The sequence below is a fragment of the Phoxinus phoxinus genome (assembly GCF_949152265.1).
Source record: "Phoxinus phoxinus genome assembly, chromosome: 8".
NCBI lineage: Eukaryota > Metazoa > Chordata > Actinopteri > Cypriniformes > Leuciscidae > Phoxinus > Phoxinus phoxinus.
The window spans coordinates 4,522,138-4,538,463 of NC_136883.1; the positions used below are offsets into that span (position 1 = coordinate 4,522,138).

Here is a 16,326-nt window from a genome sequence, read left to right on the forward strand (position 1 = left end):
GACCCTTACTGTAAAACGAGCACAAGCAATATAATAACCATGTTGCAGACATATTCCATCTGCCAGGATAATAGCCCTATCATGTTTTATTGTCCCAAGACCATCCGGTAATAATAAATCATCTACACCTCAAAGTTTTCATAATCATTTTAAACGTGTATTGTATCGTGTTTCTTTCTTATTTTGGTGTGAAATATCCCACCCTGTCTGATGGCGAGCAGAACTCAAGCCACGCGGTTCAGCCTCAGTGTTTCTTGGCTTTATCACAGAGAGCTGTGAAACCGTTCTCTCTCGTCGCGTCACTCTGGAGAGCTTTTTCAAAGGCAGAGCGGATCACATGCAAAAGCGAGGGAAGGATGAAAGATAGACATGGGCTGGAGAAAAAGAGAAAATGTAAAGTAGACTCTGCCCTGGGTCTCCTGGTGGGAATCTATAGTAGCTATTTCTTCATGAGAAACACAAAGGGACCTTGCTGCTGGGCCACCAGCCTGATAAGATACGCCAATACGCCACTGATATGGTTTCCACAGTGACACAATGGCAAATTAGGGACAAGTAACAGAGGGCCCTTCCCATCATGACTAAACTGGAATGTACCTTTTCCATTGTGACCTAATTAAGAATTACTTCAATCTTAATGGAAAAATTCACCACAAAAATACATAATGATGTTCCAAACCTGTATGCCTTTCTTTCTTCTCCAGAAAACAAAAGAAGATAAGAGTTTTTGTCCATGCAGTTTAAGTCAGTAGGGTCCTAAACAACACTGGGACATTGAGACTTAGGACTTCTTTATATGTAATTTCATAATTGGTAACATTTGTTTTAAGGTGACATAGTTACACATTACTACATGGACACTGTAAAAATAAAGTTGCTGCCTTAAATTTTTAAGTACAATCAACTTGGAGGTTTAAGTCATTTCAACTTCAATTACATGACTTTAAACTGACTTATTTATTACTGACTTTAAAAAAATGTGTTTATTATTATTAAAGTTAAAGCAATGTAAAAACATATGTTGTCATAACTCATTGGCCATATAATATTTTACAGTGTACTTTCTATAGTAACAAAAGTAAATTATGCATAATTACAAGTAACACTAAACCAAACCCTAACTGTAACTCTATAAGAACATGTCCTTAATTAATATTACTCAGAAACTATTTGAGTAAGTAGCCAAAAAAAAATAAAAAAATTGCTGCCCTACATTTTTAAGTACAATCAACTTGGATGTTCAAGTCATTGTAACTTAAATTACATTAAACTGACTTTAAAAATGAGTTGAATCTTGTTAGGCCTAATAGTGTCATACACGAAAGCGTGTTCCTAAAGTGCGACAGGTGCTAAACACAGTGGATGGAAAAACATCACACTTGTGACGTTGGCCTTTTACCGGACAGCGTGAAGGTGCGTAATAACTTCCGTTCTTGCAGAATTAATCCTGGCTGTTATGAGCCATATTCTGCTGATAGGACACCAGACTCTGATAAGAGACAGTCATGTTTAAAATCACTTTCATCTCTATTGCTTCCTCAGTCTTGCCACGTTTCTGATTATCTCTATCCTGTTTGCTACTTTTTAGCCTGTGCAAAACGGTTAAGAGGGCAAAACGATAGACGAGAGAGAAAACTGACACGGAGAGAAGAATATAAGGAAAAGGTGATCTAAAACACACACTTGGCTGTCCCAGAAGATGTGCTATGCAAATGCCGAGCACAGCATCCTTAACTGTATCCTGTAGGAGGGGTGAGCTTTTGTTGACTTTCTTTAAAGACGTGCTCAGCGAACGCCACCCTGTTCATGCCACAGGCCATTGCTTAGGTGTCAGGTTTTTTCAAGGTGTGCCTTGAGGCGGATGGATTTAGACTTTCTTTTCTTCTCTCTCTCTCTGTGCTGAAGTTTGAGTCATTTATGATGATGAATGAGTAATTTGCATATTAGTCATTAAAAGTCTGTCAGAGTGGCATTCATTTGAAGCCTTTGCATATCAGTAAAATGTTTTTTTCTCCTTCTCTGAAATGGAAAGTGACTTGATGAAAGTCTAGAAAATGATGTGGTTTTGATGTTGTTATTTATATATATATACAGGACATCTAATCAGGAATGAAACCAATCAAGGTGGGTGGGACCAAAATGTACAACTTTTAGAGTCAGTCTTTGAAAAACCCATATTGATGTATTGCATGCGCCCTCAATGTCTATTAATTCACTCCAAACTACAATATATTCAGTGTATTTTAACTTCAAACAATCCATAAACTATTTTGAGCACAAGTTACTGTCTCTCCATTGGCTGGCTGGCTGTCTACAACAGGTTTCGGTGAAGAAACTGAGCCAGCAAAAGAACATAAACAAGAGCGGGAAAGAGAGAGAGAGAGAGAGAGAGAGAGAGAGAGAGAGAGAGAGAGAGAGAGAGAGAGAGAGAGAGAGAGAGAGAGAGAGAGAGAGAGAGAGAGAGAGAGAGAGAGAGAGAGAGAGAGAGAGAGAGAGAGAGTGTGTGTCACAGGGAGCATTCATAGTGTGCAGGTTAGAGGCAGATAAAGAGCTGGACTTTGCTCTATGGCATGCTGTGGGTGAAGGTAAAATGGCTGCTGATTAGGCCAGACAGAGACAACGACAGCCGAACAGCATGATTACATTTTCCTTTCAGAGGCAGATTGATCTTGGCTTGATCACTGTGTCAACAAAACAGAGACGTGGTGTTCTCGTCACCGTATAGGCCTCAGCCGCAGTCAAATGCAGTCTGTCAATGGAGTCAGTTCATTCTGAGAGCTACACCAATCTATACTCTAAATCCTTAACATAGCTTTATTTGAATATTCTCTTCCAATGTCAATTTCCTTTGTAATCACAGGTGTGAAAAGTACATATACATTTAAGTTAAAATAGGTATTTTTATTAAAAAATAAAAACAATGATTTAAAGTCAAAAGTATCGCCATTTAAATGTACTTTCAGTATTTCTTCATGAAATTAATCAGAGACGGAGGAGATTTTCTCATTCAAGTATTTTGATGCACAAACTTTGTAAAGAAACCTGTTTATTCGCAACAATACTGAAACCATCACGAAACCTGTTCTGAAATTGATTAATTTTAAATTGAACCTCATTTATTTAAAAAGATTAATCATTCACAGTTTATTACTAACGATGCGTATAAATAAGAAAAAGTTAGCCTATAATGCATTATTTAAATAAATGCTTTGGGTAAAAATGACTTATAAAGGTGAATTCATATAGTTGTTTCCTATTACATTTTACTCTCTAGTCTAATGAATCCTGTTGTTTTAAATAAAAGTAAAGTAAACTTATTTGATTTGCTTGTTAGGATAAAAATAAAGATGTAAACTTATAGCTGCAATAAGAAACTCTCTATCGCCATCTATGGTTGACATACAATTACCTGTAATTTTAGAGTCGATATTAACCAGCCAGTTGTGTTTCGTCACTTGGATCCTGCAGGATGAATATGATGAATTTAAATATCTATCAAAGCGGATCTGGACAGTAAGAAAAATTTACTAAAATTAATTTCGGGGGAAAAAATGTCATGCATAAGTTTTTTTTTTTTTTTTTACTGCTCTCTATTCTTCCCTTGTTTGATCGCGACTCTTCAGTTCAAGGTTTCTAACGTAACGTTACATTTTGACAAGGTGATACCCAGGCCAGGGTAAGGTTTGCTGTTTAGAGGGTTACTGTTTCTGTCAAATGCTATCTAGCTAACGTTAACTAGCAACACAGACGGACTTTAGTTTGAGGCCATGGTGTAAACACGCAAAAGCATGCATTAGATTTCCCTCGAAATACAACCAGACAGCTCAAAATCGAAATTGATATGATAAGCCTACCATAACATATCAGGATATTACAAGAGGAGAAATTCAAACACTGAGTTTTTGTTATGTAGGCTACTGGCTCAAAATAGAATTTCGTTAATTATTAACCAAACAATCTTCTATATTGCAGCTTTAATGACATGCAAAGTGTACTTAGATGGTCTAAATGAAATTGTAAAAACATTGAACAAGTATTCAACAGTACTTTAGTAAAGTAAAATCCCCCAAATAATGTATAAATATAGTATTGAAGCACAAGTAGGCTACTTTGCACCCCTGGTTTTTATCAGGTCAGACTGAGTTAATACATTTGTGTATGTGTGCGTGCCTGACTTTCTGGTGGTAAAACTGACCAAACTATGTTGAAATTACTCTTTTGTGTTGAAGAAAAGAGGTTACGGCCTAAAAGTCCCATAGAGACGGCTGTGTTGGTGTGTATATGTGTGTGTGAGTGTGTGTGGGTGCTTCGGTGATTTACGAGGCCATGGATAGTGGTTGTCAAGTCAGGCTGTGTTGTCTTTTGTCTAGTCAAGACTGACACTTTCTTCCTGATCTGTCCCCTTATGTCCACATGGACCCCAGATGTGCACACACATTCCTGTTGAGTTCATTCCCATAGTGTCTTCAAACACACATACAAACCCTCAAAAGTCACCTTTGACCTCTGAAGACACTTTTGAGATCAAATAACTGACTGAATTGATAAAGGCCCTACCAGAAACCTTAGACTATAGTTATACATGTTTCATTTGTCTGCACCTATTGAGTCCCTAGGATTGCTACTCATTTTCAGCATTGGATTTTACTGAATATCTTTTCAAAACATAGTAGCCAATAGCCAGGTTTTAACATCTTACACACCTCCGTAAGTAATAAAAACTTGCTCATCTGAGAGATAGTGTCTGGAGTATGCTGAGGTTAGTGGGTCTGACCTAAAAGTGTTAGAGTGGAGTTTGACCAGAAGACTGCAGCCGAATGACTGTCGGTCATAACACAAGCATAAAAATATGGCAGACTGATAACAAGCAGGTGCAGATGTATTGTGTTGAATTATCTGCTGAAGCTAAACACACCCCTCTCCCTCACACACACCGTGCGTCCACACAAACATTGGTCACAGTCAGTCACAGGCTCCGCCCCCTCATGATGACCTCATCCGCACCATGAATACTCAATACTCTCATGTCAGTGATTCAATCAATTATTTATCATGTTAATTGCTATACTTTATTAACAGTCCTCTGCATTTCTCTAGAGCACTGCAGAAACCAGTTTAATAAGCAGTAACAATACCTTTACTTTTCAATTAGCAAACAAAAGTAGCCTATATTTAAAAATAGACCATATTAATTATTTGTATATATTTTGTTGTTTTCTTTTTAGTATGTTTGTTTAAGTGCTGTTTTTTATTGAGTTGTAAATCCGTAATCTACATGCTTTTAAAGGCAGAACTACCATTTCATGGAGATAAACTTCTGGTTATGTGTTATCTGCGTGCGTCAATTACTTTTTATCTCATACCAAATTCTTAATTTCTCAATTATTTTGACCAAAATAAAATGAAATAAAGGTTACAGTTACAGGATCACACACAATTAAATCATTTAGTTATTGTTGTTATTATTATATATACCGTATTTGGCCACGGCAGGTTGACACAAAATATCAAATCGAATAATATCTTGATCTCAATATATTTGATTAGCTCACTACAATAGTAAAGTATAAAATAGTTCACGCAAAAATAAAAAGTCTCTTAAAATTACAAAATAATTTACTCAAGCCATCCTAGATGTATATGACTTTCTTCTTTCAGCCAAACACAATCAGAGTTATATTTAAAAATATCCTGGCTCTTCAAAGCTTTATAATGGGAGTGAATGGAAACTGAGTTTTAGGAACCGGAACTAGACTCGCGTTCGGCCTTTACCGGAAGCCAGTGATTATAGTTTAGAAAGCTATAAATATGGATATCTTTCTTACAAAAATGCATCACCTCCCCTCATTAGGCCTTTATTAACCCACTGGAGTCGTGTGGATTACGGATGGATGCGCTTTTTTGGGCTTCAAAAACTCAGTTATCATTCACTCCCATTATAAAGCTTGGAAGAAAGCCAGGATATTTTTTTTTATATAACTCCCATTGTGTTTGGCTGAGAGAAGAAAGTCATATACACGTAGGATGGCTTGAGGAAGAGTAAATTATGGGATTATTTTCATTTTTGGGTGAACTAACCCTTTAAGTAAACGTCTTTGAAAGCAGCTTCTCATTTGCATGTTTAGCCCGGGGGGAACTGTAAAGAAACATCGCAATATTTGCAGTGTACCAGCTTGCCTCAGCTAATTGTGTGATGCGCTCAATCGAAAGGGTTTTTGCCTGTGGCCACAACTGTAGCTCTTGACAATTATATTTGAAACGTAGCACTGCATGACACCTCACTGAAGATGGTCAGATAAACATCCCTGCGTGGTGAATGTAGGTGAAAGTCTCTTAGGTGTCGCCAAGTTCTCAGCCCCCCTCCAGCTTCCCAGCCCCTGCCACGGTCCCGTTACTGGGGGGTTTGTTATCGTGCCCTGCCAATCTCAGGTTCCCCTCGTTTGCACCAATTAGCAATGACAGGAATCCAGCTGGGCCAAATTAATGGTCCACCAGCACCCTCCTCTCCTTATAGCAGCGCGAGGGTCTAAAAACAACACCCGCGTGTGAGAAAGAGAGAATCACATCATTCACTAGCCGTAGCGCTGGAATGCGTCAAATACTTCCCTTCCTCATGCACTTACACATTCTCTCATGTCTGCTCTCATACACACACATCTCTACATTCCACTCCTATACATATATATATATATCTTTACGTGTGCATTTCCAGGTATGTTTAGCTAACAACATACGTTTTCTTAATGCTCACCAGAAACTGTAAAGTATCATTTGTCTTATGACTTCTGTGACATTCTGCCTCACAGCCTTTTCAATGTAATATTTAAAGGAGAGTAAATCAATCTTATTTAAAGAGGGATTTAAACACGTCACCCGCCTCGTGTCATTCTCAACCTGTATGCATTTCTTCTTCTGCAGAACAAAAGGTATTTTGAAGAACGTTGGGGTTTAAACCACATCCAAACCCAATGACACACACACACACACGCACGCACGCGCACACACACACAAACACACACACACACACACACGCACGCGCACACACAAACACACACACACACACACACACTCACTCACTCACTCACTCACTCACTCACTCACTCACTCACTCACTCACTCACTCACTCACTCACTCACTCACACACACACACACACACACACACACACACACACTGAGACATTTCACATTTCTCAAAATATCTTCTTATGTTTTAAATGAAAATAAAACTGGACAACAAAGAACAGCCGATAACACTTTGCAATAAGTTTTCATTTGTTAAAATTATTAGTTAACATATGAAAAATACTTCTAAAGGATTTATTAATCTTTCAGCAGTAATTTCAGCATTTGCTAATAGATTGGTAGCAATTAATTTTATGTTCCCTATGTACTCATTTTAGTTATACAATAACTGGGTAATACTAACCCTGAACCTACCCCTAAACCTAACCTTAACCTATGTAATCACTGTTTATTACCCAGTACTTTCTTAGGCAAGTACACTGTAAGTACATATTAAATATAAATAAATATTAAAATCAAAAGTTGTATCTTTTTTTTGGTCCTGAGGTAACATGAACAGTTGTATTTTTTATTAACTAATAATAACAAAGATTAATAAATACTTTAACAAATGTAAGTTAATGCGTTAACTAATGAGACTTTCTTGTAAAGTGTTACCAAACAGCCCTCAACTCTGAGAGCCATATAAGAACACTAATACAAAAGCAATAATTATAAAAATACAATAGAAACATTAATGTGACAGTTCAGCGCAGGTAAAGCAAATGTTAATGAAAATGAGATCAGTCTATCCATCCATCTATTCGTTCTCCAAATCGAGCGTCCTCTGTAGGGTCGTGGAAAAGGGCTAAATAGACACACAGAAAATCCATAAAATGTTTTTAATTTAGTGAGTTATGAAAAATAAGTGATCTAGGACCTTTATTCAGTGCACGGCATTGTAAAGACTTTAAAGGTGCGTCCCAATTTGCATATGCACTATTCTATGCTGTTTTGTAGTATAAATAGTGCGAGTAGTGCGTTCACACTGAGAAGTGCACTTTAAATAACCGGATGATGCCCTTTTTTGACCCACAAATAAAAATGAAGTGTGGAAAGTTGGACACTTCATGTAGTCAACCGTCACAGCTTTAATTACGTATTGGAGGGGGAGGGGCATCAGACTCTGGTGTTGAATAACAAAATCACCATATTAAGTTCATACACACGGTTGAGTACATAGTGCATAAGTACATAGTGTATAAGTACATAGTGTATTGTGTGTCATTCGGGACACAACTTAAGTCTATCCCCCACAGCCTTGTTTTCATCCGTGTTAAATTCAAAATGGCGTCTAACCTGACTAAGGTCTATATCTGTCAATGGCCGTTTCTCAATATGTGTTCTTAAGCGATCTTGCGTCCTTGTGTTTTCACACTACAGTACGTCATCATCAACCATCGAAGTTCAATTCCAATAGTCAAGAACGCAAGTACAGAGGGATGCATGAAAGTTCCCGGATGTGTCTTGATAGGAAGCATCGAATACAGACTTGAGACTTGAGAGAATCAAACCGTCGCAAGCGCTGCAGGCGGACGATCCTGTAAGCTTTAAACTTAGAAGATTCCCGCTGCAAGCTCACAAATACATGACGGCTCATGAAAGTAAACATTTGTCCGCTTCTTTTGCTTAATTTTAATAAAGTGATAGAGAAAGCCTGCAGTATTTTTTATTGGCATATTAAAAAGAATCTTAACATTGACAAAGGATAGATAACACATGGTTACGCGTTTTCATAAATACACACTGTAAAATAAAAAGATATAAAATTATATGAAAATAATGTATAATAATATGAAATATATGTTTTAATAGGTTATAACACTTGTTTGTGATATTGGGCCCTATCTTGCACCCAGCGCAATTGACTTTGAACACCGACGCATGTATCATTCCTATTTTGCACCCGCGCACAGCGGACTCTTCCCTCCACAGACGCACGTCGGTAAATTAGGGAATGAACTTGCGCTCGCGGGGGCGGTTCAGTGAAAAGAGGAGGCGTGTTCCGGCGCAAATGTTCCCTGGTGCTATTCTGCAGTTTCAGAAAACAATTCTGCCGCTGACCAGGAAAAACCCAGTCTAAAGACAGTGGCGTGTTAGTCATATGCTATTTTAAGGGCGCGTGCTTGGCCATTATGTAGCGTGTGAACAACGCGCATACACTTTGATTCTCTCATCTAAACAGACAAAGCAGTTTTCATTTTTGCAATCATACATTATTACGAGGAAACATATTTACACACGAGGGAAATCATTGTTGTGTCCGTGACGATGTGAAAAAAATAGGCATAAATCTAGATTACAGATTTACCCAAATTATTATACGCCTGTTTAACCGAAGCTAATTTGGGTGGGTTTCTCCCATCATCCCCATACAATGTCACTTCTCTGTCTTTGACGGCCCTGACGAGAACGTCGGTCTCCTCGGCTGTGAACGCTCCTGGCGTGCGCTGGCAAATCCGCCGTTATAATAGCAATCCGCCACAGAACAAGTGCGTCTGCTCTTAAAGGGAATGTGAGAGGAGACTCTGATTGGTTTATTGCACGTTACGCCCAAACCACACCTAATGAAGCTACTTCAGACCAACACATTTTAGATTTGCGTCGGGCGCAAGAGTCATTTATCCCGCCGGTATAATAGCAACCGGGATCCGCCCACAAAGTTACTTGCGTTTCGCGTTTGATACTTGCGTTTCAGATCGTTAAAATAGGGCCCATAATGTTAATCGTGCATTAACCGCTACTCATAATATGCTGGGACGGTCAGTTGAGCAACAAGATGGCAGCACATCTCAATTCTCACAAGGATGAGTTCTGTGTCCTTGCATCGTTCTGCGTTCGTTCTTTCCCGGTCGCCTGGCAAGACCGCTCTCAACAAGAACGCAAGTCCGTTCTTTGCTTTCTTGGATTGAGAAACGGTCAATGTTTTAATGGGTGGAGGTTTCCCGCCAGAACCTCTACTGAAGCTGCTCATCCAGAGCAGAACAGAGTTTCACCTTTTTTCCTTTTTCCATGTATCTGTTTTTAGGCTGCTGGGGTCCATAAACAGCGGTGGCTGGAGTGGAGGGGGAAAGGAGAGAGAGCGAGGGATGAATAGAGGTAATGTCCTGCAGCGCTCATTGCCACTGGAGCTGTGAGCGTCACACACAGATGTGTCTTGATCCACAGGAAAACACTTTAAACTATTTTCTAGTCTAAATCTGAATAGTGTTTGCCCGTGCAAAACTTACCATAACTATCATGTTGTGGCGGATTGCCAGAGCATTGCTGAGATGTTCTGAGTGGTTGTTAGCATGTTGTTTTGTCGTTGCTAGGGTCCTCTGGGTGGTTGCTAGGTTATTTTGGGTTAAAAGAGATATCTTCTGGTCCCCTCCTCTGGCTGGAATGAGATTTGAATGGCATGGGCTGAATCAATCACACACCCTATTAGAGATTTTAAGGGTTCAACCAACATAATCTCATGCAAGTTGTAACTATTTTATGGTTTGGCAAATTGTTGGCTAATTCGTACACTGTAAAAAAATATTTTCATGATTTGTTATCACAATTTTTTATATTTTGTCAAATCAACTTGATAACTATGTGTGAAGATAACATACTATTTTGAGTTTCTGTTTATTAAACCATTCTTCTTCATTGTATTAACTCAAATTTTTAATTACAACAAACTCAAAATCTTAAGGCAACAAGGTAACTTGCTTTTTTAAGTTAAAAACGTGCATTTTTTTTACAGTGTACGTTTTCGTACGATCTGCTCACACCCCAATGGCGGTTTTGTTGGGCCTTCGAGCTTAATTTTTTTTTACTAAAAATCTATTCACATTGTAAAAACATTTATTACAGCTTATTGTTTTTAATATACCACACAATAAAAAAGTATAGTTTAAGTGCTTTTAGCCTTGAGGACAAGTTATATGTGTCAAAGTTTTAGTGAAAGATTTGAAAAATTAGCCTGCATCTGCGAGGTGAGAAAACTATTTAAAGTTTAACTTAAAAAACAAACAAACAAAAAACCCGAAATGATGGCCAATGTTTAATACCTACGTTTAGTGGTCGCATGCAGTGTTTAAAATGATTTTCCCTAGTTATGTTCATATGCTCACAGATTCTCACTGTTCTCAACTCACACCTTAGCTTGTGAAAAAGAAGTACACTTTAGCAAACTTTTAAAAAGAGTACTTATTACACAAATAATATATTTTAAAAGAATATGCTTAAGTACAAACTGAGGGTTAGGACACTTAATTGTATGTTAATTACAATTAAATGAAAATGTACTGTAAAAAAGGTTTAAGTACAATCTACTTGGATGTTTAAGTAATTTCTACTTAAATTCAATCAAACTGACTTAAAAATATTAGTTGAATCTTGTATAACAACTTATAAAAATGCTTAACTTATTTTGATGCGGTAAACATGGTAAAACAATGTAAAATATATAATGTCATAACCTATTGTTCATATAATTTTTTTCAGTGTTGATTATAGTTTAAAGGTATATTATTAAATGCTGTTTTTCGACCAGCTTAAGACTTAAGTACCTCTTTATATGTAATTTCATAATTACTTGAAATAATTTGAAGTATGTATAAAGCGCATTTCTTTTGGTCAACTAAAATATACTTTATTGTCATTTCTATTGAAACTTTCATGTATTCAAATATATATGTAATTACACTTCTGTAATGATAAAGCTGCAATTTAGTAAATAAACTGAATATAAATGTAATATCAAATAACACAAATACAATCAAGTACTTTAGGTGTGCTTTACTTTGTGTGCCTCTTTAAAGCACGACTTGAAATCATGATTTAAAATGTAATTTGGCAATATCACAAAGTCCTCTGTGTAAGAAACATATAGTGTAGTGCATATTCCATACAATGAAGCGCACAAGGGTTTTGAAATGGCGCAGAGATTCGTGGATTTCCGTCAAACAGCAGAGTAGTGTTGAGCTCAACGTGGCTCCCTGTGAATTCACCGTGTTCTCCGAAGAGCATCCCCTCCTCACCATCATCATCAATGGGGCCTTCTTCTCAATGAAGTCTGCTCCGAAAATACCTGTTCTCTCCCCTCCGCTGTTCCCCGGTCCCTCTCCTGCCGGCCACTGTCTAAACAAACAAGTTGAGAGTCTTTTTTGAACATTCCCAACATGCTCATTTGCTGCACGCTTCACAGGTGATATTTATAAACACCTCAAAAGCTGCTTTTTTCCTGAAGGGTTGCAGGTATCTGACCGAACGAATGCGAGTCTGTCTGTCCCCCTCTCTTTCTCTCTTTTGCGTTCCTGCCAGATAGGACCAGACCACTGGGGTAACTTTCCTGGCTCTGCAGGGCCCCGGACAATCGCTTCTTTCATTGAGGGCAAAAAATTCGGCCCCTGGCTCCTTCCTAGCATAGGCCGCAGGGAGAATTTCTCTAGCTCTCACTCTCTCCAGCGCCCGCCTTCACAAAGCTACCTTTTACAGGTTTATATTTAGCCTCCTTCTTCACCGCTGTCCGTTTCTTAGGTGCGGGTAGTTGTGTGGAGTAAAATTAAAAAGGCTTCTAAACGGCGGGGTTCGCAAAAAAACATTTGGGGGAAAAAAAGTGGAGAGTATGAGAGTGGAAAACAGGAGCCAGGAGTGATGGTTTTCCATGGTAGTTCCCGTAAACGAGCTGTGTACTTTATTCAAATGAAGGAAAGGAGAAGGCCAAATAAAGATGATAAACAGAGAAAGTTATAAGATGAAGAAATAGGAGAGGAATTATGAAATCACGGGCCGTGTTCAGATGTCTTGATGGTTTGTGCTGGAGATTAACACTGGAGCTGCAGTGTTAGCAGAAGCACAGCTGTGTTCCTCTTTTTTCTGCTCTGTCTTGCATCCTGGTGTCACGCAGGACTTTTTTTTTCCAAGACCTTGCGAGGATTTTCACTGAGCTAACAATGTGTGCTCATTCATGACTCATGGCTGCTTAAACTTCACTCAACCTTTTAGCCTTCTTCTGTCTGTCTCTATCTCTTTATCTCTTTCTAAATCATTCACTCTTTTTTATTACAATTAGAGATACAAAAAGAGTTTACTTTGTTTATTTATTTTGTTTTTAAAAATTGATGAATGAATGGACACTGATCTCTTTCAACAAAAATCTTCAAAATATTACATGACTCAATAATATTTTCCTCTGGCCAGACCACAAAAATATTTAGTTTTTAGCATTAAAATGTCATAAAAAAAAAATATATATATATATATAAATATATATAATGTATATAATGCATCAATACTTGTAATATTTATATTAATATATTTATGTAGGCTACATTGTTGTGCGTTTATATACATATTTTTACAAAAATAAAAATTAATTCAACAAATAAAATTGTAAATTATATATATATATACTGTATATAATGCATTAATCATTTCAATATTTATAAGAAATAAAATAAAACAATTTTCAACAAATAATTTATAGGTTTTTACTTTGAAATAATAGCTTGAAATTATACATACAGGCCATCCTGTATTAATTACTATTATTACTATATATATATAAACCTGGGAATATTTATATAATAATTATATAATAGAGTATATATAGTAAATGTCTTTTTGGAAATATAATAATAAATAAATATGTAAAATTATAATAGTAATCATAATAATATATAAGTATAAACCTTATACATTATTTGTTCAAAACTCATTTTTATTAAAAGTGATTATAATTAAATATGGCCAAAAAAGAAGAAAAATATATAAAAATGAGAGAATCAGTGCTTTTAAATCATAAAAAAAAGTACAAACAACACAGTTTTCCTTCCATTGAATGGGTGCGGTGAGGTTGACACCTCTGCCTGAGTGTGAGTTTGCGTGTGAGTATTTGTGCGAGAGACAGAGAGGGAGTGTGTGAGAGTGTGTGAGAGCGGCTGGATGGTGTATGTCCACTGTAGTGTAGCACACACAGCTCTGGTCTGTTTGGCCCTCAAAGTGCTTTCATTCGTCCGGTGGCCGGGGGGAGACGGAATTAGTGATACGGCGGGTGATTTTTCACTGCTCCAAACTAAACAAATAACACCGACTCATTCACTGTTCTCTCTCCACACTCTCTGTCGCTCTCTCTCTCTCTCTTTCTATCTCTGTCATACAGACATTCCACGCTGAAAAAAAATCCTTCCCATTCGGCAACATAAATAGGTGAACAAATAGGAAAGGATAAATAGCGTTTTAATGTGTCGGTTGAACCTGTGTGGGTCAGTTAAGTTTAGCAGGCTCTGCTCAGGGCCTCCATACTTCAGCCGTCCTGACGCTAACTTTCCAGCATCTCACCTAGAGGAAGTATTCTTACCTGCCTGGAGCACTAATGACCGGAAAAAGAACAGCCACCTATGCCAAGCTGCATTCTTGCCATTCATTTCAACAGATGATGAATAGGACAGAAATATATTTCGCCCATGCTGGCGTCTCCACATATACTGTGTCCACAAGAAGTATTTGAACACATAAGCCACAGTGAACATGTCTGATTGTCAGCATCTGCACAGGTGTAGTGCATCACATTAACTCTGAACACCATCCAAAAAGTCACCGAATACTAACAAACTTCATGTGTCTTTAAAATAAATAATTCGATTTTTTGTGTGATCTAAGTACATTTTAGCATTGCATTATTATTCAAATAATATACTTCATACTCATGTGTGAACTGAATGTAATGTTTTCAGAAACTTAATTGCATGCGAGTGAGGATTTTTTTTTGGTCCCACTTAAAGTATAAACATCTTTATATGTTTCATTCTGTTGAAACGTATATGCTTTATTTTCATTTCTATTTAAACTTTAATGTAATGTATTTAAAAATGTATGTAATAAAACACGTGTAATAATGATGTTGTAACTTAGAGCTTTTAAAATATATTAACTTTAATTTTAAAAAATCTGTAAAAACAGAAAACAAAGGTTAAAATTATAATCAAGTACTTAAGTAAATTAGTCAATACATCAATTAAATAAGTCAAGTCATCTTTATTTATATAGTGCTTTTTAAAATACAGATTGTTTCAAAACAGCTTTACAGTGATAACAGGAAAATGATGCTATAAAGTTACAGCAGACCTAGAAGAAAATAGGGTCATAGTCCAGTAAGTTATGTGATGGTTCATTATAGTTGTAAAAAAAGTTATTAATTTAGTTAATTTCTTTAGTTAAGTTCTTCTCTGGCCAACAAACGAATAGTGTATGATTATGATTCAGGCAGCATTACAGGTCAGAAGTCAGATTGGATCAGAACATTCAGAGTCAGAGTCATCACGCCGGTATGGAGACGGGTTAGTTGAGGATCAGTGCCACTGGCTGTCGAGTCAATAAGGCCTTCACAGGGGAGAGTCTAGTTGACACAATCTTTGCTGACACTTCAGGGATGTGTTGTGATCGTGTCTAGGCGCAGGTCCACCTTCTGATCTGGATACGGCCCGGATCCGGCTGACTACATCATGTGTTGTGGTCGTGTCTAGGCGCAGGTCCACCATCTGATCTGGATCCGGCCCGGATCCGGCTGACTACTTCATGTGTTGTGGTCGTGTCTAGGCGCAGGTCCACCATCTGGTCTGGATATAATAATAATAATAATAATTCATTACAGTTATATAGCGCTTTTCTCGACACTCAAAGCGCTTTACATAGAAGGGGGGAATCTCCTCAACCACCACCAATGTGCAGCATCACCTGGATGATGCGACGGCAGCCATATTGCGCCAGAACGCCCACCACACACCAGCTTACTGGTGGAGAGGAGACAGAGTGATGAAGCCAATTAGTATATATAGGAGGATGATTAGGAGGCCATGATGGACAGTGGCCACTGGGCAAATTTGGCCAGGATGCCTGGGCTACACCCCTACTCTTTCGAAAGACATCCTGGGATTTTTAATGACCACAGAGAGTGAGGACCTCGGTTGTAACGTCTCATCCGAAGGACGGTGCTCTTTGTCAGTATACTGTCCCCGTCACTACACTGGGGCGTTAGGACCCGCAGAGACCACAGGGTGAGCGCCCCCTGCTGGCCTCACTAACACCTCTTCCAGCAGCAACCTGGTTTTCTAAATTCTCTGGAGGTCTCCCATCCAAGTACTAACCAGGCTCAGCCCTGCTTAGCTTCAGTGGGCAACCAGTCTTGGGCTACAGGGTGATATGGCTGCTGGCAATATGGCCCGGATCCGGCAGACTACATCATGTGTTGTAGTCGTGTCTAGGCGCAGGTCCACCATCTGATCTGGATA

General features: G+C 37.9%; 1 long non-coding RNA gene across 2 annotated transcripts in view; it reads left to right on the top strand.

Moving 5' to 3' along the window:
* Positions 1-3,423: 3,423 nt before the first annotated feature.
* Positions 3,424-16,326, top strand: part of LOC307002438 — a 34,304-nt gene continuing 21,401 nt past the window's right edge. For both annotated transcript variants that reach the window (XR_013798477.1, XR_013798478.1), the window contains exons 1-2: positions 3,424-3,513; positions 10,092-10,162. This is a non-coding gene — a long non-coding RNA (uncharacterized lncRNA). The remainder of the gene's footprint in view (positions 3,514-10,091; positions 10,163-16,326) is intronic.